The 26207-nt window shown below is 36.8% G+C and overlaps 1 protein-coding gene across 4 annotated transcripts in view; it reads left to right on the top strand.

Annotated features, from left to right (window-relative positions):
- pcdh11x (protocadherin 11 X-linked) overlaps positions 1-26207 on the top strand; it is a 797852-nt gene that overhangs the window by 41931 nt on the left and 729714 nt on the right. For 3 of the 4 annotated variants that reach the window (XM_018096773.2, XM_002936199.5, XM_004916890.4), the window contains exon 2: positions 6003-6073. The exons of the other annotated variant lie outside the window; for it this stretch is intronic. The gene's annotated coding sequence lies outside the window, so the exon portion shown is untranslated. The remainder of the gene's footprint in view (positions 1-6002; positions 6074-26207) is intronic. 4 annotated transcript variants of the gene reach the window in all.

Genomic DNA, 26207 nt, shown 5'->3' with positions numbered 1-26207 from the left:
CATTTAAAGTATGTAACAGCCTTGATTGAGTTTTTTTGTTGTTGTTGTCTGTGTTGACACAGAGCTTTTCCTATTCTAAAGGTACAGCTCTGTGACAGCAAAGATATGCCCAGTAATGGTAAAGATCCAATAAGAACTCCCAAAATCAAACATTGGCTCCAGCTGCTCAAGCCCTTAAACATGAGCAATGGGAGAGTTAACTTTACATAAGAGTTTATAGCCTGGTACCATCACATCACACTATAGACCAGATTCATTTCGTTGAGAAAAAGCTATCTCATGGTTTATCACATGAAAACTCATGGATGAGATTCAATTCGAAGGGAAAAAACCTTTTCTTTATATTTAGTTCAAGTTTTTTCCCATAGACTTCAAAAGAGTTTTCATGTTATAAACAGTGAGATATGTGTTTCTGAATTGAATTGCATCTAAAATTGAATCTCGTTCATGAGTTTTCACGTGATAAACTTTCCACTCACTGAATTGAATCTGGCCCTGTGGGTGAAAAGTCACTTTTCTTTCAAAAAAGCCTTAATAATCCAGTTAGCTCTACAGTCTATAAGGGGAACTTAATCATAAGGCATTTAGTGTTATAGTGCTCCAGGTAACACATAGGTCTTTCCTGTATTTCCTGAATAATACAGTCAGCCCTATACATAAAGAATATTAACTGTAAAACCTTTGTGATTTTATTAAGTATTTTTGATTTTTCTTATATGTATGTGTTGCTAGATGATAGTACTTATGAACTGGAAGCCAAAATAAAGGAGTTGGATTTGTCAGTGTTCATTAAAGCCCACATAGTTTGTAAAGTTAAATTGTTACCAGAAATACATTTGTTCATTCAACTGATTGTGTTGGCTGCAACTGAAATGACTGACCTGTTCAAAAAATGGTTACTGTGGTTTGACTTGTTTCAGATTAGACCAGGGAATCAGCCTATTTATAGAACATACAAAATACATTGACAGTCATTCAGGTACCATAAACTATTATCTATTGCAGATTATCACTACCACTAAAATACATCAATTATGATTTGTTTTATTAGTCATTAAATTAAGTCATGGTCATGCATCCTAGTAACGTTTTCCTTAAACAAGCAATTTAGTAAATTTCACAGTTGGATAATATCACATGTAGCCTTTTGTTTCTACAAAAAAAGCAAATAAGTTTCATGGATTACTTTCCTCCGTAGAAAAGGTGAATTGCAAGTTATATCTGTACAGTAGCCACAGAAATGCAGCCTTCAGGCTGCAAATTCAACTTCTTGCCAGTCACATGGAAAGCACTTTAGCTTATTAAGAGGTTACATTATGTCACTGGCGATCATTTATAAACACTGGTCAAATTTGCATCTGGGCAATAACCCGTGCCAACCAATCAGATGGCTGCTTTAGTGTTTAACTTGCAGCTGGCAAAAAAACTAATCACTGATTGGTTGCTGTGGGTTTCTGCCCAGATGTAAATATGCCCAATGTTTATAAATGAGCCCCACTGACTTTATCTAGTATAGACTAACAATGTCCACGTTGGAATGGGCCATTAATATGGCAGCGACGTATTCAAATGTATATGTTTCTAGAGAATCATTTTCTCCATTAGGAAATGTACTCTTGGTAATGCTGACCCAGTGAAAAACTATGGCTGCGGGCTAAAATAATGCAGTACAGGAAATACAGCATTTCAGAAAGTAAAAATAACTTCTATTTATTGATCTAGCATTAAGTGACCAATTTTGGTCTGTGTGAATGTTCTGTTTTCTTTCCTCAAAGAGTTGACAAAATTAGCACTAGCGCTGCTAACAGTTTAGATACGATGTGCCCCATTTATTCATGGTATCAAACATGTAGTGCCTCCATTTAGTTCACCACCTGTTTTAAGCTGGCTATGCATAAGCACTATAAGCTGCAAACTCTGCCCCTGCAGACCAAGTTGGTAGCTTGTCAGCAGCATGCAATAAGGCTTAAAATTAGCCATCTAGCTGTCAGACTAGTTTGCAGACCCCATAATGCAAGGATGTGGTACTTGCTGTGTAGACCTGCAGAATGATCCAGATCGGCCTGATTTGGCCCAGCTGTTTTTTTTATTGATGTCTTGTTGATTTTCTTGGTGAGCCCATCCTTTTGCCTCCAAATATCTCTGCCCTTGCCCATCAGTAACAGCAAAAACACAACCAATAGAGCAATTTAAAGGATGGTGCGTGCTGTGCAGGAGAAGTGGTGGGGAGTGCAAAGGAATTAGAGATCATACATCATAGTATGTATGATTTTGGCAGCAACATTCAGATAATTAGGCATTTCTTGACAAAGGACATTGCTTGTACTAATACATTGTATAATAGTTTCCTTTAGCACTCCATATATATGGTAGCACCTTGCAAGCAGTAACCCACAGTGTTAAAAAAAATGAGTTGTGGTATCTGAGGTTAAAGACTTAGAAATCTAGCATAAGTAAATGAGAGCAAATTATTTCTGGACCAAAAAGCTACTTAAGACATCTTAAGGTGACCATAAATAGGTTGCCATGTATTCAGTCTGCAGGTGATTAACTGGACCGTAGTCCAAATAGCCAGATATTGATATATTGTACAATATGGCCACACACTTGGAAGGCCAAATAGCATTTTTTCATCAGTTCAGTTTGATGGCTCAGACATGCAGATCTGAGAGTAACTGAGACAAAAAGTCAACTGTATGGATAGAGCGGAGACACTCAAGCATTCTTCCAAACAGGTATTTAAAAAGCAAGTTGAGTTTTATTTATGCACAAGCAGAGGTAGCTTTCCACATTCTGTGTTATACAAATGCTGTATCATAGGCTCTAGGCCTGTGTAACACAAAACACATAAGGCTCTGCTTGGGCATAAATAAAACTCTGCTTGACTCTGCTTGGCACATCTTTTTGGAAGACTGCTCATTGAGTGCCTGCTGTCTGTCCATACAGTTGGTTCCACTCCCCTAGCTGAAGACTCTTTTCTTGAGGAGAAGATGTATCACTTCTGCTGTACAGTGTTGTGTATTAAAGTATTAAATCTTAAGCTGTGATGTAAGCAGCAGACTATTTGTCTAAAGTTGCTGAGTGCTATGCTGGTATTCTGAGCTTGTTGCACCGGATCAATATATTTCCATCTCTGATCGAGCATTATGAGGGTCTCCAGGTGTGGTGATTCATTCCCCAGAATAAAATTAGAGGCCACTATGTCATATTCTCAAATAGGACCAGGATGTTGATATAAATTGGGCTTATAAACATCCTGAACAGCCAAGCTTTTGTTGCAGTTTTCTTCTGAAAGATTATAACCTTGGACCAGTAAGTATTATGTGTAATGGAAAGTCATTTCTCTCAGCTGTTGAGGAAACTGCATTCATGTAATATATAGTAATTTATTGTAAGTTTTGGAGAAATGTTTAAAGACTACATTTCAAGAAAATGTTTCACAATTGTATTTTCTATTTCAATACGCTCTGTTTACATTACACGCCTCTTGTTATTTGTTAACTTTTTGGTTATTTTAAAGCTGTAATGAATGAATCACACATGATATTTTTAGTAATTTCTGATGCAAATCATGTTCACAGTTGGTTGTTTTGTGGATGAATGGCCAATCCCACCCTTCCTCGCTGCACAGAGTCAAACAAACAGTGTGTTTATCTAGGAGGCTTTTGCTGGGTTAAAGATATACTTTCTCTGCACGTGAACAGGGTGACATTTTAATGCAGAGTTCAAATTAGATGTGTGACATTCATGCACATACCCACGATAGCTAATTGTGTGCAATTCACATATTACTTGGTATGAGATATCACTGTCCATACACACAAAAGGTATTCTTAGCTGCAGAAGGGGGTGGAAGGGGTGCACAGCTGGTGAGTTAGTGAGTCAGCGTGTACGGTGCAATACAGTTAAAATGGATATAGCCATGTTTGTCACAGTTGTAGGGTGTTTTTTTTAAGGGGTAAGAGGCCAGGAATATCAGCTATTAATATAGATTGTATATTAGCAAGAAGCAAGACTGGATAATGTAGATATGGCAATTTAAACCGGCTTGTAATGTCTGATCTGTTTGCCTTGTAAGGCACAGTCCTTTCTATTTGCTAGTCCTAATATCCCTGCCCAGAGCTGTATCCTTTCTGGCTGAGAAAGTCTGTGTGTTTCTTTTAAAAGCAGAGACCAGATGTATTCATGGTGCATGAGATGATTTTCCTTTTTTTAAATGTTGCCAGGTTAAACTAGGCCGGGCCGACCAGTGCTGTATCAGTGGAGGGTATAAGCTGTATAGGATCTGTTATGCAGAATGCTTTGGACCTGGAGTTTTCTGATTAAGGGGTCTTTCCATAATTTAGATCTTCATACCATACAGGTATGTCTGCTAAAAATCATTTAAGCATTAAATAAACCCAATAGGATTGATTTGCCACCAATATGGATTCATGCAGCTTAGTTGCCATCAAATTCAAGCTACTGTTTTTATTAAAACAAAGGTAATATTTTTTAAAAATTAAAACCAGCCATAATATGCCATAATATGGGAGATGGCTGTCCCTTAATCTGGAGAATATCTGTATCTCTGATACTAAAAATATTAACATCAGAGAGTTTGTAGGCTATTGACACGTTTGTTTAACCCTTTTTGAGTTACATATTGTACCACACTGCAAATATTGACCAAGTTGTTTAATTTAGAATATATCTAAAATCACCTCTTTTCCAGTAATTTAGCCCACTGTAAAGTGCATGGTTTCAGCCTGCAGGCAGTACTGTACTAAGCATATCTGTTGCCGCACAGGACAGTATTCAGTGTACATTACAGCTTCACCCATCTATATCCCTATGCAGGATGTCCAGGCTTCTTCAGCTCTTCTCAACTGCAACCTTTATTAGTTGGGGATTGGTGGCAGTAGAAATTCACTACTAACTTCATGGCTCTGTTTGCTCTTGCTCGTTTGGTTTCCATACTGTAGCTTTGCTAGCCATGCTGTAAATATCAGTACAGGTATGGGATCTAAAGCTCTAAATTATTGGGAGGCCATTTCCCATAGACTCCATTTTAACAATTTTTACAATTGATTTCCCTTTTCCCTGTGATAATAAGACAGTACCTTGTACATGATGCCAACTAAAATATAATTCATCCTTCTTGGAGGCAAAACAATCCTATTGGGTTTATTTGTTGTTTACATGTTGCTTACAGAGTGGGAAATCCCAGGTCCCAAGTATTCTGGGTAACAGGTCCCATATCTGTACTAAATTTGATTCCTAGTTTTTATGGATTTTATGTTTGCCTGTTAATTACAGTATTTGCATTCTTGATAATTTCCTTTAGTAGGGTTACTGTTTGGACCTAAGGGCAAAGCATCCCTATAATACCAAAGAAAACTAGAGCTTACTCTGTGCCCTATCTTTTGTTGGATGAGCCCCCATCTGTTTTGGTTAGACACTTCTCTTTAAATGCAAGGACAGGGAGTTCCTAAAAAGAAAGAATATCTAAATATTTGGGGGAGCATGAGGATTTTTATTAAAGTAACACAGACATTCTGTATTTCCAGGCATACACACCAGCATTATAACAAGGGTTCAAGCTTTGGCTTGACTGCATTTTTACTTTGACGTGAATTACCTTTAGCATTATCTTAAATATTTGTATAACTGGAATTTATAAATATTGTATGAGGACAGGGTATAGGCCAGAACAGCTCAGACTGGGCTGGAAATCTATAATAAAATGTAAGTAGCTCCCAGCAGTGACTATAAAAAATGTCCATGGCGCAGTTTGTCCACTAAGCCCTTCATTGCATCTGCAAGATTTGGGACTGTTGGATAAAAACTGGGAGCTATGCATCAGAATGCTGATATGCGTAAACTTGCTTTTAAAACTTAATAAGAACCACCATTATAATAATATTTCTGATAGACAACGATATATCCAGATATTCATAGAGCATAAGATATTTGAACTTCAATGCATGGCTTTTTCAGCAGCTTTCAAATGTCTTTCTTAGGTGAGATTGAGGCTGTTCGCCCGCAATGGAAATATAGCATCTGCAGTCTCCAATAAATTCGATTTATCAAGGTATGTACACTTTATTATATTTCTGCATTTTTTTATTTTGATAATGCAAATGTATTTTCCTCTAAGGGTAATATTGCTTGCGTGATCACCATGTATGCTAAACTCACAAAAAAGGGACAAATCATTAACAATAAAAAGCTAAGAAAATCAAATTATTACTGTGAAAATTAATAAGGAAGCCAACCTAATGAGTCTGAAAGTTGTTTAGGTAAAAAAAAAAAAATTTCTAAAGATCTTAGCTGAATTATTAATCATATTTGATGTTAATAATTTAAGGAAACACAAAGTGAGAAATCAGCAGGACTTGGGGTGGTTGAATTTTGATCTTAAATGAATGCCTTTGTAATGAGAGAGAGTATAGCTTTGATCTATTTATAATGAGTATGTGAAAGATTTACTTATTATTTGAAACCTATGAGAGGAAAACACTGCGGTCACCCCACGCCCTCCTCCGTCACTTTAAAGTCCCCAAAATGTTTTGCTTGAAGGTAGAAATTTTAATTTGTTTATTAATGCTCTAAACCGCCTCCATTACAGAACTAAAAAACTGAAATAAATATCTTTGTCTTTGAGAATTTGAAACTCATGTATATTTCAGCCCGATAATGAGTTTCTTTTGCACATTCTTAACCCCCTACTGAAGAATCAACATTCTTTCTTTCCTTTGTAAGTCTAAAAACCTACAGTGAAGATCATTCCAGCAGAGTTTCTCTGCTTTTTTCATTTTCAAGAGATGGAACTAGTAGGATTTTTTCATTAGTATGCCAAGGATTCATACATAAGTAAATCCCTGTCTCACTGTTATCAGGTGACTACATCTTCCAGTAATAAATGAAGTATTTCACCTGACTAGCAGCCTGTTTCTTCTTAGTCCTCACCACCTTTCAAACACCATGTGCCTGTTGTGAGGATAAGATATGGGAGGATAATACATAAATGAAAAATAATATGCAAACTGGAAAAACGATTCCAAGCAACGTTATGATAAGCCATTGAATAATATATAAGGAGATTAATGCAAAACATTAAGTTGCTGATATTTCGCATAGTATTTGTTTAACATGAATATAAGTAATAATAACAGTTTTTTTTAGTAATGCACACAATGTTGTTGAAGTGGTCCAAAGGAGATTTTCCTGGGTCAAGGCTGTTAGAGGGGGTAGGTTGACTTAATAATCAGACAGTACCTGTATTACTTTTGATAACTGGTCTCTGCAAAAGTCATTTTTGACACGGGCCCCACCACCAGAATTTATGGCACTAGCCATGCTAGACAAGTTTTTGTTCTCAGCATATTCATATGTTTTATCTATCATATTAGTATACAACACAATTTCATATACATTTACTGCCTGTTAACCATATGCATGGCCCTCTATTCCACATCAATTTCTGCTTCCAAAGGGGCCCCTAGAAGATTCACTTTGCTGAAAAGCACAGGACCTCTGAAGTCTACACCAAATGCATCTTCCTTATTTCAAGTCTGAAACTCTAAAAAGGGAATGTTATAATGGTGATCATCTGAAACACATCTCCTTGGTTTAATGTTGTTGTACAAAGATCTTTTTAAAAAGCAAGCAGATTTTAATTGTAATGATCTGTCATACAACCTTTGCACTAGTGAGACATGGGTCCGGTATGGGTCCCATGCCTGCCCCTTCTCAACACTGACCCAGAAGAGGCAGGCTAGGTACCATGTCATCAACAAATGGCAGCAGGATAAGGAAAGCAGCTGCAGCGCTCAGTTATCCCATGCCAATGGCCAAAATCTAAGCGCTCCAACTTAAATATAACAAACTGCCTTAGCTTATACAAATGTATCATAATTTGCCAATATCCTATCTAAATAGATCATATGCATAACTTGCTTAGCTGCGCACATCTTTACTGATGCAGGTAATAGTGTTTTTATAAACCTGTCTACAGAACTGTCTGTCTAGAAAGCAATTATAACATCACAAGACATGTACTGTGTCTATGTACTAATGGAAATGATTAACTGAAGACATGCTTAGAGATGAAAAAATAGTTGGGCAAATGTCTTTAAGCAAAACAGCATTGCTTCTCATCTGGTTGCACAAAAATGATCAAAATATTTGTTTTGGATAACAAACAATAGGAGTGCTATTTTGGCTAATTCTTAATCGATCATCACAGAAAAATGAACTGAGATTATGTCTGGGTGGATAGTAGGAAACTAATCTTACTATAAGTGTCTACATGAGTAGAATTGGGACAGGATACATTAGATTAACAATATTTGGATGCCATAGCCCTAGCTGAGACTAAAATAGTAGAATCCATTCAGAAAAATATGGTAAGTATGGGAAACTTGGGATCTGATACTTGGGAGCTGATACTTGGGAAAAATACACATTTTACACAGTATAAATTGAATAAAGAACAAATAAACCTACCTGTATACTGCAGCACTGAGCCATAGTGGTCTCTAGGGAAAAGGGTCAGTATATTTGAAATGGTAATCTAAGAGATAAAGCAATTTTAAGACTTTAAGGCTTTGCTGAATTTTAGACACTAAGAAAATATTTTATTACTCTAACATAAAAGTTCTTTTTAGATGTAGATAAAGAAAACAGTCTCTTGGATTGTATAGCAAAATATAGAGGAAGAATGAGGAAATATGTTGACAAATATAAACAACAGCATAGCTGACCATGTTAAACCTTGCAATAACATAACAAAGTGAACTAACAACAACACTTTTTTTTACTTGTGGACATGGATAGCCACAAGTGGCATAACAGGTGCTCAGGCAAACCTAGCCTTAATCCGACCTGAAAAATCTATGACCAAATTGACTGGTCCTCTAGATGACTAATTGGAAACCATGGATACTGTAGAAATTCAGACCCTGACAGTGACTAGGTCAGATGATAAGTTCCAACATGAGCCCATAATGATCAGGATTTTATTTTTCTGCACCACTGTCTCCAATACAGTCACACATGGATCACCCAGGAAAAAATAAACCAACAAATTGATTGGATTTATTTAACCGCAAGGTTAAGCCCTGGTCTGCAAGCCTTGACATGAGGTACTCAACTTGGACTGACAAAATTGCAACATCCAGCATGCAGCCCCTCTGTCATGCTGAATTGAAGTTCATGTGAATGCATATTCTGATCCTATAACCATACCAGCTTCTATATAGATCAGTTCTACTCTTCTAATCCCCATAGGCTGGTCAGACTTACAGGAATGGCCCTTCCTCCTACAACCGTCAAACTGATATCTGGTCTAAATGAGCATTAAAAGCTATTCTCATTATATTGTTAATTATGAATAAATTACATTCACCAGGTTACACGTATCCCATACTTTTATGTATGCTTAATGTAATCATTAGCCACCAAGCTACACAATCTGATGCTCCTTTAAAATTAAAAGATAAAAACAATATTACTTTGTATTGATTCTGTTCTACGGAGCCTTTCTTTTGTCATGCAAATAAATCTGGCAATGATTGAATCTTCATGTCTTTCTCTAAGTAATTATCTGTTTTGAAGACAGTTAAAGACTCAGCTTTTGGGTTACAACTTCTATATTTACATGTTGCCTAGAGATAATGCCGTAAGGCCCTACATAAATGTTATAATAAGCGTCCCTTTGATAGGGTGTCACCATAACACTGCAACTTCCAAAACAAGCTATTTGTGCTAATTAAAAAAACAGAGCCCAGCTGTGATTGTTACATACAGAAGACTTTAATCATTATCCTCTTTAATATCTTGGTTATAATTGTGTTTAGTGTGTTAATAAAATCAGCTAAGAATTAGAAAATCCATCAAATGTGTTTTATTGAACAACACTTTGCCCGTGTCATGTCTGGGTAAAATGTAATTATCTGTATACTTACAGCAAGCGTTTTATTACAGCGGTGTTACATTCAGTATAAAGGTCAGTGTAGGACACAGGTATTGGATTAACATGTACTTTATAAGAACACATTTGTCAAAATTAACAGTGAAAAATATACTTTGGGGTTACATTAGTTACCTTTTATATTGGCATTGTATAATCAATATCTGAGGTTGCTGGGGGTTATTGTGAATTGGCACTTTGAGGACATCTTTACTACATGTATGATTACTATTATCAGGAATGCTTTGGACATGGGTTTTCTGATAAGGGGTTCTGTAATTCGGATCTCTATAGATCAACATAAATATATTTAAACATTGTTCAAATATTGTTAACTTTTTTGTAACATTGAGATTTCAGGCTTGGGGTCCAACTGTTGCCCAGGCCCCATCTTAATAATTACAAGTGCAAAGGAGACTTCCAGTAAGAAATATGCACATTGGTATTACCATGCAATTGTTGACAATATTACACTGCAATCAATTAATTGTATGAAACCAAGATCAGATATTCAGGTGTAATAGAGCAGCCTGGATTCTAATTTCAGAATACACTTGGGCTGCTGGTCCCAGAGGTCTCGGGCTGGGTTTCCTTATCTATAGTCCAATAATCAGTGCTCCTTTCCCCTCTGTATTGTAGTAGCAAACGATGGCGGCTAATGCTCAGTGTTGCTTGCAGTTTAGTTAATCCCTGCTAGAACTTTGTGATATGAATTAATGTATAAGGAGAGAGGGCTACATTTGGACCCCAACAATGCTTTTCTAAACTAAAATTACAATATCCATTTGAGAATATAATACACAGACAGATACCCAGGCAAAAGCTCACCACAGCTCTCTATAACAACATTACTTCAACTATTATAATTATGTTTATGTGCTTAGGGTATATGTGATACAGAAGTTTGCAATCCTGCATATTTTTGTAATCTATTTTACAAGCTACAGTCTTAATTTGATCATAGATTTATACAAAGGTATGGCGTCTTAGGGGCCCATTTATTAATGTACGATTTGTCAGAAGGTAAGTAAGGTTTTTCCCGGATGCGAAAATTTTGTGAATATCAGATCGCCATTTGCAAATGATCGTTTCAATACGAAAATTTAAAAACTTTCGGATCGTAAGTATGAAATTTTCATATTCAAAACGAAAATAATTTTCATGACGTTGTGATCATCAGAAATGATTGGATTTCATGATTCGGATACGTACCTTAGTGAATCGGCCCCTTCATGTGGAATTACACAGAATTATGACCCTCAAGACAAAAAACATTAAATTATTTTCTATACAGTGCTGCACTTCCTAAATCCAAAAAGATTTAAGACTTGTTATGATGTGTCCGTTTATGCGGATACCTAGGGATCATGTGCCGTTGATCAAAAGTAGCTGTGCGTGTGCCGTGTTATCTCTGCTAATAGACAGTCCAAAGCACAGGGGAGCTGCACAGCAGGAGAAAGGCTGTTATCAGCTCTGACTGTCCCACATTATTTATATCATGACTTTGTGTGCCTGGCAGTGTTTCATTTGGTCCACGGCCTGCTTAGACTACAGTCTGTTCAGACTGAATTTGTCCAAATCCAGCAGAATGAGCATTTGATCTGATGGTCACATAAATTTTGTATGTTAACTTCACACAGTTGGATCCAGCTCAAGTCATATAATAATCATCATCAGCAGCAGCAGCAGGTGGTTACCGGATTAACAGAATTGTGATATATATCCATACTATTTTCATGCTATGCCCTAATGATTTAAAGGGAGTTAATCCATTGAACAGTTGTCCATCTTTACAAAGTTAGTGCATGGTGAAACTCTCACTTGCAGTCACACTAGACTGAAAAATACAGTGCAGCTTGTCTCATACAGTCAAACACACATCATTTTGGTCTGGGGGGATTTCATGGAAAGCAATAAAGGGGCAACACTGCAAACGATGTGCTTTGGACTGTTTTGTATGGCAAATCCAGAACCCTAGCCGATGAAGAGAACCTGCTTCAAGTAAAAGCAAGCATGTGAACTTCATTGCAGTGAATAGATTCATGACCTGGACTAATTCGGTCCAGCTACATTGGAGCATGGCCTGAAGAAGCCCTAGTACTATAAACACTAGGTGCATGTGATGGTTGCAGTTGTCACAGATTTGTAACAAATATTTTACCCTGATAGCAATTTCAGATCAACCTTGGATTTTTGGCAAATGCTTTTGATTATGAATGTAGGAGTTGGCATTACAGAGAGATAACAACCTGTTGGCAGAATCCCCCAAATTGATTTAAGGTGTACTTGGCAATCTCAAACGTAGATGTGTCTTAAAGGGGTTGTTCACCTTTGAGTTAACATTTAGCATGATTTAGAGAGTAATATTCTGAGACAATTTGCAATTGGTCATCATTTTTTATTTTTTTTAGCTTTATAATTATTTCAATAATTGTTTAGCAACTCTCCAGTTTGGAATTATAACAGCTATCTGGTTGCTAGGGTCCAAATTACCTTGGCAACCAGGGAGTGGTTTGAATGAGAGAGTGATAGAATGAATAGGAAAGGGACTGAATAGAAAAAAAAAGGTTATAAAAAGAAGCAAAAACAATAAAACAGAGCAATCGTTTTTAGGCTGCCAGGTCAGTGACTCCCATTTGAAAGCTACAAAGAGTTTGAAGAAGAAGGCAAATAATTGAAAAACTATAAGGAATAAATAATGATAATTAAAGGTGAACTACCTCTTTAAGCATAAAGGGTTAATCTAATAAAAGTTGTACCACATCTAGTAACCTGTAAAGAACAATCAGATGTTAGCTTCTGAACAAGTAGCCAGAAAATGGTAGTTACTAGATGGAGCAAATATGAAGTGGGGAAGTAGGGGGGCAAAAGACTAAGATTTGACTTTATTCATTGTCTATTCATTTGCTGTAGTATATGAAGAGAGCTTTTGCTCCTTTCCTATTAGAAATAATTAATGTTGTAATGTGTCTAAGGCAGAACACACTGGATAAAATGTATTTCTAATCTATACAAAGCAACAGAATTTCAAGTATAATTCTGTAAAATACATTAAAGAAAAACGAAACAGAAATATAAAATATGGAAGTAACGTAATGTATCAGTTCCTAATACATTTTCTGGCTTTCAGTAAGGCAATGGAGCAAGGCATTGTAAAATGATTTCAGTTGAAAATAAAATTAGATATCAAATGAATATTTCAGTTTATCTGGGGGATTCTGCGCTGCATCCCACCACAGTTCTGATAGCAGGTATCACTTTCACTACACCTTCACAGCATCATGAAATCATAGCCATGTTCTCCTGCAGGAGCTTCGGAAAGTAAGGGCAAGGCAATTACCATAGAAAAGATTTCTTTTATTATTTATGAAATTGAAAGTGCAGACAGTAATGCTGATAATGTATGTCTGTGCACTTTATGCAGAACCAGAGTTGCAGAGGTGGCGCACTATATTCCCCCCCTTTCTCTCTAGGATCGGACTATTAGTGATAAGAAACCCTAGGCTCATTTCTATTTCAAAGTATATTATCTTGCTGTGTTGTGCAGACTTTGTTCTGGGAAATGTACCGAAGCAGCCTACTCACTGCTGTTTATTTCGTTATCTTTTGTAAAGGAAACTGACAAAAAAGGATCTTCTTTTTATTTCAGTATGATGCACGCTGGCAATAAAGTGATTCTTGTCACCAAGTCCATCCACCCAGCTTGGCTTAACTGTTTCTGGTATACATAGTGTTTTATTTAAAGGAATTTCAAAAAATTTAAAATGCATGCCATTGGATTTGACATATTAGGTCCTATAATATGAAAAATGATGTGTTTTGCTCCTAAGACGTTATTAAAAAATAAGAGCATTCCTTACTTCAAAATAATCTAGTGTCCTATAAAGAGCTCTGGCATTCTGATGGCTTTGTTTACTACATTCCGCTGCACCACAGGCTTCCTTCTGTGGGGGACATTTATCAATCAGTCACTGGAACTAAAAAGGTCAAAAATACCCCCTGCAGCTGCCAGCAAATATTTTAGAAAGTGGGCCTTTTCTGTCAACTGCTGGGGCCTTAGGCCCAACAAATATAAATGACTGCCCTGCAGCCAGATGCCTAGTCCAAATATGTCATTAAAGTAGGATTAATCTTGTGGAATTGGGAAGGGTGACCTGACTAAAGCTATATCTCTTAACTCCTATTATTTATCAAGCAGCTCTTCTGATATTGTTTTCATTATATAGTGTTTCTTCTACGTGGACTGTTAATGTTACACCTTAAGAGCATTTATTAACCTCCTTCTTAACAGAGTTCAAACATGTTGATGTTGCAGTCCTGAGGTTGGCTAACCTTGTGAGTGCCACAATGAAACTGATATCTGCAATTATAATATGGTGTCTTAAACCAATAATAATTGCTTAGGTCGGCACCGTGAACAGGCTACAAAACTGGTGTAACCTAATATTGCATTGAAAATGCATCAAAATGTCTAGGTTAATAACTAACCCCTGCTGTCTAATTGATACATTATTTGCTTAAATTAAGTGTATGCCCTCAGATCAGACTCAAGCCTTGCTTAACTGAAGACATAATTTTCTCTATCTGCAGAACGGAAGTAATTAGGGCTCATTAACAAATGTAGCAGTATGTGTAAAGTGCAAGTCCCCGTTATTTTTTTATTTTTTATTTTTAACCAGAATTCAGTTATTCTTGAGGGTAGCTGCTAAACAGTGTACACTGCAACCTGCACACCTTCACCAGATGTAGGGTTTGCTTTATTAAATGCAAAAAAATTGGTGACGCGTTTTTATCCAACTTCTCTACAGACACACAAACTAATTAGCCTTACACTATTACAGGGATCCCCAACCTTTTTACCCATGAGCAAAATTTCAATTAAAAAGCTTGGGAGCAACACAAGCACAAAAACTTTCGTAGTAGGTAAACAATAAGGACTCAGATTGGTTAATGATGTGGCTGGCAGTCTACCAGAGGCTCTGTTTCAGGGCCAGAACTAGGGGTAGGCAAAAGAGGCACCTGCCCAGGGAGCAACGATTGGGGGGAGCAAGGCAGGAGCCCCTCCTGCCTACCCCTAGACCACAATCCCTTGTCATTGCCCTTGCCGCTTGTCATTACTTGGTGGGGGAATGGCCCCCCGCACCCCACGCTTCACTGAACTGTTCATGCGCACCGAAGCACATACGATGGGGGTGATGGGGTGAGGTGGCTGACCGGGTTGCCTAGGGCCAGTGGCTCACCAGCAACACTAGCATACTAGCACTAGTATATTAGAGGTCTTTTGCAGACTTATATTTTTTATATATGGTATAATCCCAAGTAGAAATAACTATAGCAACTAGTGTATCAGGTAAGGCATTATGCTGGCACAATTCCACCCACATATTTTAGTTTCATATATAAGATACAATAATAAAAGTGTCTCTATACCCATGCAAGTTTTATTTTTAATTATTAAATCATAAAACTGCTACTACATGGGATTTTAAAACCAGTCTTTGTAGGCAAAATTGTTTCATTCTATCTTTACAAGAACTTATGTAGTTCAGATCCCACCTGGTCATAAAGTACAAAAATCCCAATAGTGATTTAATTTCTAAATTACAGTTCAGTAACAGATGAGCCTGAGACACTAGATAAAATGCAGCAAAATATATATTGCATATACTTTTGCTGGAAAAAAAAGCATTCTCTTTCTCAGTGTCATTCTAGTCTTCAACATCACCATTTGTATGCAAAGTATTCCATTGTGAAGTTGAACTCTGAAGGTGCTTATATAGTCTTGCCAAAGACATCTGAAACAGATAAGATCTGACCTTGTAAGGGACAGGTTTTTTTCTGATCCTTATTTCAGATGTTTTTTTATGTTCCAAAAAATCCTATCCTTTGAATGGAGAAAAAAGGAGAATGCAGACTCATTAGGTTCTCTATTATTATAGCTGACATTGATAGTTACAAGGGAAATCAGGAATTCACCCAGCACTGCGGTACAATTTACCATGTATAGGAGCTTTATGTAGCTTAACTGTAGTTAACAGATGTTTACAGACATTTTTAGCACTCTCTTGACCTTTGGATCCACCTGTGCATTCTTCCAGAGCTAGTGATGAGTGAATCTGTACCATTTTGCTTTGCCAAAAAATTAACGGAACCTTGCAAAAATCATGAAACAAGCATGTGACAATTCTTTTTGCTGCACATAATTTTTTTGAGACGTGCAACAATTTTTCCATGACAATTTTTTTTGCCCGCTTCAGGAAACAATCCATCAATGGTGAAACACCGAAATTTGCCGCAAATAGATGCCTGGCAAAAATTTTTATTCACCACTAACCAGGGCATTTTCAGCACTGGGCTTCACACTAAAGCAGCCACATCAGGAGAGATACATGGCAAGAACAGCAGCAGCTGGAGTGCATGTAATATCTAGAGGGGGTTGCAACTATGAATAATAGGATACTTTTACAGCAACCCTATGCAGTTGTACAAGGTCATGTCTGCACAAGTTTGAATGGAACTTTAGTCAAAGGTGCATTTACACATGACTCTGCAAAGAAACAGGCTTTTGGTTTCACAGATGAAACACTGGGGTTTATGGTTTGGGGAAATCCACAAATGCACAAAGATAAAATAAATAATTCTGGGAGGTTTTGTATTGCACAAATGACACACACTAGCGCTCACAAACATGTGTGCCATTAGAAAGATCAGTAGTATCGTGTTACTGTGACTGAAACACATTGCAGGCACAAGATGCATTCAGTTAAGACAGCCTTTTGTTTCACCGACAACTTAATACTGTCAAGCCAGGTGTCTTTAATAGACAACAGGGTTTGGTTCGATGTAATGTTACAAGTATGTAAAATGAAACGTATCTACGAAAATCATTATAATTAGCAACAGGTATCCAAAACACTTTTATGACCGGATTAAAAGGGGCCTTTAGGATTTACTAAAAGTGTTTAAAATGTTGATTTCTGATATAGAAGGAAAAGATGTGAGTAATGTGTCGGTACCTGGGCAGCATCGCAAACTGTATATGTGTCACCAGGCGGTCTGATCATTCTGGCTGCCACAAGCAGAGGTCTTGCCAGGGGTGAGTCAAGGTAGCAAAGAAAACAATGATTAAGTCTGAAGAAACAAGCAGCCAACAAGCTGATCAGAAAACCAATATTGGTCTCTGCTTACAAAATATGGGTCTGAACTAGACTGGCAATGTCATTATTACAAGTTCTCAATTGTTTATAAGAAATCTACTCTTAGTTTGCCAATATTATATATTATATAGTACTTGCTTCAGACTATATTTTGTGAACTAGATCTTGTAGGGAATGGTATTTGGTCTTGACAATTTCTTAAAACAAACCTAACCCTTAAACTCTTAATAAGTCTTTAGTAATAGGATTAGTTCTCCTTTAATGACATCTAACAATTTAACTTAGAATTTTGCATCAGCATAACTGATTATAATGACACTTTGGCTACATCGATCCATAAACATTGATTTTTAATTGAGATTGTGTTGTGCCTGATAAAAAGCTTAATCTAATTAAACCCATCACTGAGTTCAACCCATCTTAAACCAAAGTGTGTAAAAACCTGTATTTGTGACTGGCTCATGAACCTGGCAGTATTTATGTAACCATTTTTGCAAATATAGTCAAGAGAAACTGTTTGCTAAAATAGATTACACTTTGTTATTAGTTTTATGGTTGTACATAAGATAGGCAGCATCTCATTTTTATTGTATTGTAGATGGTATGGGATGTATTGTAGATGGAATAGGAAGACAAATTGAGTACCTCCAATATTTTTATTAGATAAGCTTTGGCAAAATGAAATAAAATAGCACAGCTGAAAGCTCTTTCCATCAATTACCACGGGAACACATTTCTGCTGTTATCACATATGAATATGCCTGCTCCTATCTATAGCCAGGGGTGACTCCACGTTGAACTTTAAATGACTACCTGTAAGTCAAAAAGAACACAGCATTGATTTTAAGAAAAATACCTTGATTAGTCTCTGAGATGTTTTGAGCTATTTTAAAGGTCAACGGTAAACACTGAAGACTTCCAAAGAAATACTAGGCGGTAGAGTGAAGTGTCCATTGTGTAATCTCACTTCCATTAGTCAAAAACAATGTTCCATCACTTTACTATTTTATTTCATCTTCCATTTTTCTAAAGTAGTCTGTTCCTGTCAATTTCACTCTGTAAGAGAAAACTGGAATGTGGACACATCAGGTCTTCATTCACCCTGATTTCTGTTTTGATTTGAGTTTGAACCCTTATTGAAATATTTTTTTTGCGCTGTGTTGGCTGTTAACTAAAACTGAAGTAGGTTGGGCTGCAATCATCCTGTATAAAAGCACAGTATTTTAATATTTATAACACAAATGTATCAGGGTTCCAATGCAGCAAAAACAGTAAGGCAATACAAGTGTGGGACCTGTTATCCAGAATTCTCGAGACCTGGGGTTTTCTGGATAGGGGGCTTTATGTAATTTGGATCTCCATACCTTATGTCTACTAATGTAATTTGGATCTCCATACCTTATGTCTACTAATAAAATATTCAAACATTATTTAAACACAATAGGATTGTTTTGCCTCCAATAAGGATTCATGATATCTTAGTTGGGATCATGTACAATGTACTGTGAATTTTCTTATTAAAATGGAGTCACAGCCTTTCCATAATTCAGAACTTTCGGAATAATGGGTTTCCAGATAACAGATCCCATACTTCTACTGTGTATGGTCAAAGCATGCATCTATATGAAACAAAGATGACTGATTTGTGAAGATAGTAAGCAATGTAACAAAAAGGGGCATATTAAAGAAAGTGTGCATTCTTTTCTTGTCTTTATCAAAGTTCTCCTCAATTCACCTGATTTATTTTCACAACATATCTCATATTTAATAATATTAAGTAAGTAAACTGTTGCCAGAGGAATGTGGTATACTTTCTCTTGGTGTAAATTGAATATACTTGTATTATAGAGAATTTTGGCTGTAATGAATCAGTGTATGTAGGATATTATTAAGGAGGAGATGTTAAAGATAATGAGATTCAAAAGTGGCTTCTCTATATTTATAAAAGAAGTTCATCAGCCTCAACCCAGAGAAATTTTTCACAGTTTGAGTTTTAACCTGGAGTAAAGATGTGACTGTTCACCAATGCAAATTTTTTTTTTACCAATGCAAAGCTGATTCGACAAAACTTGTACCATTCTTTGAGTAAATTGCCAACTCCAAAAACTGAAAACTCCAAATTTTTACTTGCAGCCTTTACAGCGCCGGTGGGGAGGGGTGCATCGCTAGTGTAGAGAGCGCAATTGCCACTTTAAAAACGGAAACTCAGCACTTAAAGTTACCTGGAACGGCTTTTTGCTACCCCTGGTAACTTTGAGATGGCGCTGCCGTCTGAGACGAGTTTCTCAACTTCCTGATACGATGATGCCATATTGCATGGGTTCACAATTTTTCCTTTTATCCAATGCCAGTGTTTGGCTGAAACCCTTTGATACAGTGCAATTGAGTAGGCAAAAAGCATAAGAGGATTGTTTTTGCACTTTGTACCTTGTCCATTTAAGTATTGCATGAGCTTTGCCATGCTAGACAATTACTGTTATAAATAACGTTACAAAGCTCAAAACTCTGTTTAAAGGTCACTTACAAGTAACAGGAATTGGAAATATAGAACATTGGTTTATCGCTGATAAGCAACTTACAAATCAAGTTGGAAAGATTTACAACCAGTAGTAGATCTGTCAAGAAGCAGACTTCTGGTTGCAGATAGATGTTTTATCAGAAGTCCCCACAGTCTAATGCCAAAAGAATGAAAGTTATACTTCATGAAATACCTACTGGCAACTGTAAGCTTCATTTTCTTCTTAACATTTAGCTTCAGAAGTTAAATAATAAATGGCCCCAAAGACCCATGAGCAGTTTTTCTCATGGACAAACGGTGCTATTTACCTTTTTTGCAGTTAATGATCATTGCCTGCCAAAATGAGTAAGATATACGGCAGAAGCATGAAGGTACATGTTTTGTTTAAACGCTTTCTTTCCTGCAGTAAATCAGGCTGCAGAGCTTCTTCACTTGCAGATTTGCCATGCACAGCAGCCTCTGGCAGCAATTACTGAACTGGGTGCTTATTTTAAAAAGGTCTATATTAACCATGTTGGGCTACATTCTATATTATAGGGGAAACCATCAATATTTTAATTTGATTTGGGTAGCATCATAATTCTAGAGACACACATGCATTACTTGTCTGTTGTTTTTATATCTATCCAGCCATCCACCACCTTTCTTCCACTAGACTCCCCACCCACACACATGAACATATACTTCTTTGTATCTGACTAGCAGCTTTAAAGGATTAAAGGTGAATGTCTTTCCATTGTTAAAATAAGTTTCATTAGCAAACCAGCAGTAGAGCATGTGCTAAATCAGCATGGCACTACTAATAAAAAAGGCTACTGATTAGCAATTCTTGCATTTTTTTAATTATGCAGAGTGCTCAGACACTTTTATTTGATAATCAGCCACAGATATTAAAATCTGACACAACTGACCTGGCTTCATTTTAAATGCAGTGTAAAGTTATGAAGCATTGCATCTTACATGCTGTGTTTTGTTGGGAGGAGGTCCCATTCCACCCACAGCTCAATAAAGATGTGATAAGGGTAAATTGTAACACAGGTTTATAGCATTTTCTGCTGCATAAGAATATAAGACACTACATTTAATCCAGTTTTTTTTATTTTTACTCTACCTCTCTTTATCTAACAATTCTGCCTAGTTACATTAAGACTAAAGCTAGCCACACACAGAATTCAGTTTTGATGCCCTTGTAAGTCAAGTTTGTCAAACTAATGTACGTGTGGCTCTGTAGAAGTATGTCTAAGCAGACCCGTTGCTATCTACTGTACCATCTACAATAATGTGTAAGTAGATCCATAGCTCTTTACCATCTACAATAATGCAGGGTCGGACTGGCCCACAGGGCTACCAGGTGTCAGTGGGCCCTACTGCTTCTAGCCATTTGGCCTATTTTATGGTCATTACTTATGAAAATATAGAGAGTGAATAAGAAGTGGTTGAAGAATTGTTTGGAGAGTGGGCCCACGGTCTAAGGTTTTCTGGTGGGCTATCTATCATCTCCAATAATGTCTAAGCAGACCCATAGCTAACTGCCATCGACAATAATGTGAAAGTAGACCCATAGCTATCTACCATCTACAATAATGTGTAAGTAGACCCATAGCTATCTACCATCTAAAATAATGTCTAAGCAGACCCATAGCTAACTGCCATCGACAATAATGTATAAGTAGACCCATAGCTATCTACCATCTACAATCTACAATCTATCTACCATCTACGTCTATAGCTAGCCATGCACGTACTGATAAAACTGTAGGAAACCTAGTATCATCCTGATAATTTTTGGGCCAAGGTGATTGATCGTTTAGTTGATCAGGTTAGAAAGTTTTGGTCGGATAACAATAAAATCTGTGCATGTATTGCATGCGTATCGGACGACATCCTTGGAGGACCTACAGTGGAAGTCACTTTCATACGATTGGTGTCTGCCAACTATTTCATGTTCAGAACATCTTCCTATTTATATTTTATGGGCTTTATCCTACAATTTCATTCTGAATATTAGTATAAACGTGCAATATCCAAACGTTCGTCTGAAGCAGACTAAAATCTTAAGCAGACATATATCTTTTGGTTACTGTTATAAATAACATTTTAAAGTTCAAAACTCTGTTAAAAGCCCACTTACAAGTAACAGGAACTGGAAATATAGAAGATTGGTTTATGGCTGATAAGCCACTTACAAATCAAGTTAGGTAGATTTACACCAAATAGTAGATCTGTCAAGGGGCAGACTTCTGCTTGCAGATAGATGTTTTATCAGAAGGTCCCATATCCGAACGTTCGTCAGAAGATGACTAAAATCTTCACAGGCCTACATTACATTCCAAGCGAATCACAACACACTTTGATTCAAGGAGGCTTATTCATCAGTTTCCAAGTTAGTGTTAGCTTTTTTTTCTCAATTTGAATAAGCATTAAAAATTTTTAAAAATGTGAGTGTTAAAAAAAAATCAGAATTGTGGAAAAAAAAACTTGGATGCATCACATTTGCATTCTACTCTACTCAGTCTACAAATTCTCAACAAAATTTAAAAAAATTAAGAATCTCTAATCACTAATAAAAAAATTTTTTTTGCCTAGGACAACGCCCATTAACTTTTACATGAACAAGCTTTTAGGTGCTGTAGTTTTACATTTGAGTTTTTCAAATTTGTGGGGACCATAAAACAAAAGTTTTGGGGACCATAATTCAAAGAGTTTTGCACAAAAAAATTAAAATGTAAATTAATCAGCCCCCTATCATTTGCTTTAGCCTGTGCATTTACAGGCAACAGTTTACCCTTAAAGTGACCTTGCAGGCACTTTCACATAATTTGCATTGAACACATTGAGAGACAGCAAAGGGGTGACTTTGGGCTTTTGCTGGGTGTTTTTTTTTTTAAACTTACTTAGAGATACATGTAATACATTGCATATATCTAGTGAAGTTAAATCATGCAGATTCAAATGTTTCTAACTCTATTACATACTGGTTTGAGCCCTCATGTATCAGCTTTAAAACAGAATCATAAAAGAAAAACATAATTAGATTCATTTCCTCCAGAAATGTATTTTCCTTATGGCCAATTGGTGCTGTTCCATGCAGTGCTTTTACAGGATTTTAGTGGTTGACAGCAATTCTGATATATGGATACCAATGTGTCAAAACAAATTAATGTGCACATATTGGCATATTGAAGGGCACTCAAATGATTGACAGACAGCAGCCACACCAGAAAAACACTAGTATTCCAAAGTATTTACGTACCTAAATAAATGAGTATTTTAAATAAGGCATGAATGTAACAATAGCTTTTTCAATTTGTTCACTCAATAGCTCTAGTTACTAGAAATCCATGTTTCTTGCCAGGTTTGGCAATACTTGAGGAACTGTACAGCAGGGTGCTTAGAAAACAACTAGATGGTCTGTGTAATATCCTGTTTGTTACTGCATGATACATACGCACTGTTCAGAACAGATGATGTGAGGGTGTCGAAAGATGTGTTAAAATTTTATGATGGCCAAAGTATGTTAATGTTTTCTAGTTCAGGTCTAAGATCATTTTTTTTTTTTAAATAATGAAATTAGAGATTTTATTCTATAACCAACTGATCCAAGAACAGAAAGTGCTATATGGAGCAAGGTATTGATAATAACTGCAATGTGATATCAGTGGGCAATGACGCTTTCCATTTTAGTTAATCATAGTAGGTGTAAAAAAAGCTGGGCACTCACCACAGGAAAATACTAGAGTTTCAAGGTCAATTGTTACACTGCAGGCTCTAGCTATATCTCCAGATATCTAACAGAAATGTATAAGCATGAGCCAGTATAATAGCTGAGGGATCTGTGACCTTCCAAATGTTGCCAGGTACGTTTTACAGCTTGGCTGGTTCTTCACATGTACATCAGAGACTGATTGACAAAAATGACAGTGACTGGCAATTCTGCAAGCTAAAGCTCTGCGGTCAGGGTGGGCTTCATGATGAACAGGGACAGCAAGATAAGCCCGCAGAGAATAAGAGTTATTTTAGCCATTTCTGTAATACAGCAATGCCCACATTTCCTAATTTAGTATAACTCACTCTTCAAAGCTGCAGGTCTAATGAGCCAGGAAATGGAAACTAGACGCCTTGATAGTAACAAGTAGAGCAGTAGTTGTTGGAGTTCCTTAGTTTAAGCTGCAGTCAGGGCCCCTCTTACATAATAACACTGTTATAAATATAGGATGATATTGGTATTACAGTCATTTAGTAACTGTTCAGAATATCTAGGGCGGCAAATACATTTTCACCTGGTATCTCACCTTGACTGACTTTCAAGCTGTGCTTTCAGGTTTATCTAGGAGAATACTTGGGCTTTCACCCCAAATCTCACCCTAACTGGCCATTAGGCTGAGCCCACATGCCAACAGTTTAAAAAACTAGAAAATCCCAAATACAACATATCAGAATGGATCTAATTATAAAAAAAAATGTAATGTCCTTTTTATCATTTTATAATATATTTAATTTTAAATCGGAACTTAGTCATACCTACTAACGTCTAAGGTCTTACTGGTCTTATGATCTGTTTCAAACATTTAGAGGGGAACGCTAATCCTATGTCCCCAAATGATCACCAGTTCTTAATCCATCCCATACATTCCAGTATATCTGTCATATATCTATCTCTGTATGTGCAATTGTGATTTACCTTTTATTTACTTTGTCTGCCATCAGTGTCGGACTGGCCCACCAGGATTCCAGGAAAACTTCCAGTGGGCCCAGGTATAAGTGGACCCTCCTGCTCCTAACCATTTGGCCTGCTTCATGGTCATTCCCTATTTGTGAATAGGAAGAAAGAGGAGAAATAGATGCTAACATCTAAATAAAAGAGACTAGGAGAATAAAGAGGTTGGGTGAAGAAAGGAGGAAAAATTATTTGGAAAGCAGGCCTAGGGTCTAAGGTTTTCCAGTGGGCCCCCGGGTTCCCAGTCCAACACTGTCTGCCATTGCTGAAAGTCTGTGCTCAATAAGTATTTGGATTGCAGTTAGGCATGTAGCGTATACTGGAGCACCAATATAGCACTTATATTTTATGCTTCCACAATAAAAAAATCAGTTTTCTCATGTACATCATGGGCAAAATGCATGCATGTATATACATAAAACGAAGGTATTCAAAGAACAGAATGTGGAAAAAGTTCAACAAAAAAGACTACTCATTTTGTAGGTCATCAGTTTAACTATATCACTGCACAGACTTACAGTATATATGAAAAAAAAAGATTTTTTCCTTAGAGATAGATTGAAACATCTTATGAAATGATGGCAATTGTCACAGTGAAAAGCTAAAGTGCTATAAGCCATTATATGCAATCTATGTGTCATCAAAAATATATTGTGCTTGCAATTTTACCTCCTCACAGAAGTAGGCATCGCAGTTATTTTATATAGAGCAAGCATCTTCAGTCTGTGTCTTTCCAGCTGTTCTTGTTGAACTGCAGCTAACAGCATGCTCCTGCTTGGACCTATACATTGTTGTCTCTTCTTATACAGTAAAACATCACACATATATATATATATATATATATATATAGATAGATAGATAGATAGATAGATAGATACAATTTGCCGATAAGCTGCACACCATAAGAGTAGATGATACCTGGGTGCCAGTGCAGAAAGCTTAGATATATAAAGATGAAGTGACGGCACACATAGGAATTTTCCCAAGGAGTCTTGTAATTTCAAATGTGAGGCTTTATTCATCCGACATTTCAGTATCTAAATGGAACTTTCATCAGGGACAGCAACACCACAGTGTACTACAAGCGTTCAAAAGCCCAAAAGGGCGCCAATGATGTTGCTAGGCAACCCCAAACAAACATTAAAAGTGAAACAAAAACACAAAAATATTAAATCTACACCACAGGAGTGTGCTACAAAGGTATAGTATACCCCGGACAAAACCATTATTGTTTATCCTATATTTGGTTTTGTCCGGGGTATACTATACGCTTGTAGTACACTGTGGTGTTGCTGTCCCTGATGAAAGTTCCATTTAGGAACTGAAACTTCAGATTGAATAAAGCCTCACATTTATATGAAATTACAAGACTCAGTACATAGTTCTGTCCTTTGCAAGTCTTGGCATATGTTAACATTTCAGCCCTAAGACTGATTTCTATCCCACAGTGAAACCTGAGATGTTAACCGATATCACCTCTTCCGTACTGCACTACCTCAGGGATCCCTAAGGTGAGAGGCAGACAGACTGATCCAATAAGATCCTTAAGGCACAGTTATGGCATTCTCAGAGATACTACTTTTGACGTGTTTAAAAACAACATGAATTGGCAAGATTCCAGACACACACAGGTATTTCTAGAGAATCTTTACCAGATCTTGATTCATTCCAGAATACCCATGGGGAGTGAGCCAGGAACTAGGAACACTGGTGCCATGACAGGGCAAGGAAGGAGGGAACTGGAAAGAGGGTGTTAGGGATTATGGGTGTTGTAGTTTCCTGGGCAGCTATGGGGATAGGAGGAAATATGAGAGGTTAAAAAGGGAAGGAATTATAGGGGAGTGCTCTCTTTTACCTTGA

This window comes from Xenopus tropicalis, chromosome 8, assembly GCF_000004195.4.
Source record: "Xenopus tropicalis strain Nigerian chromosome 8, UCB_Xtro_10.0, whole genome shotgun sequence".
Taxonomy (NCBI): Eukaryota; Metazoa; Chordata; class Amphibia; order Anura; family Pipidae; genus Xenopus; species Xenopus tropicalis.
Note: the sequence above shows the minus strand (reverse complement) of the source record. Positions and strands in the feature narration are given on the sequence as shown.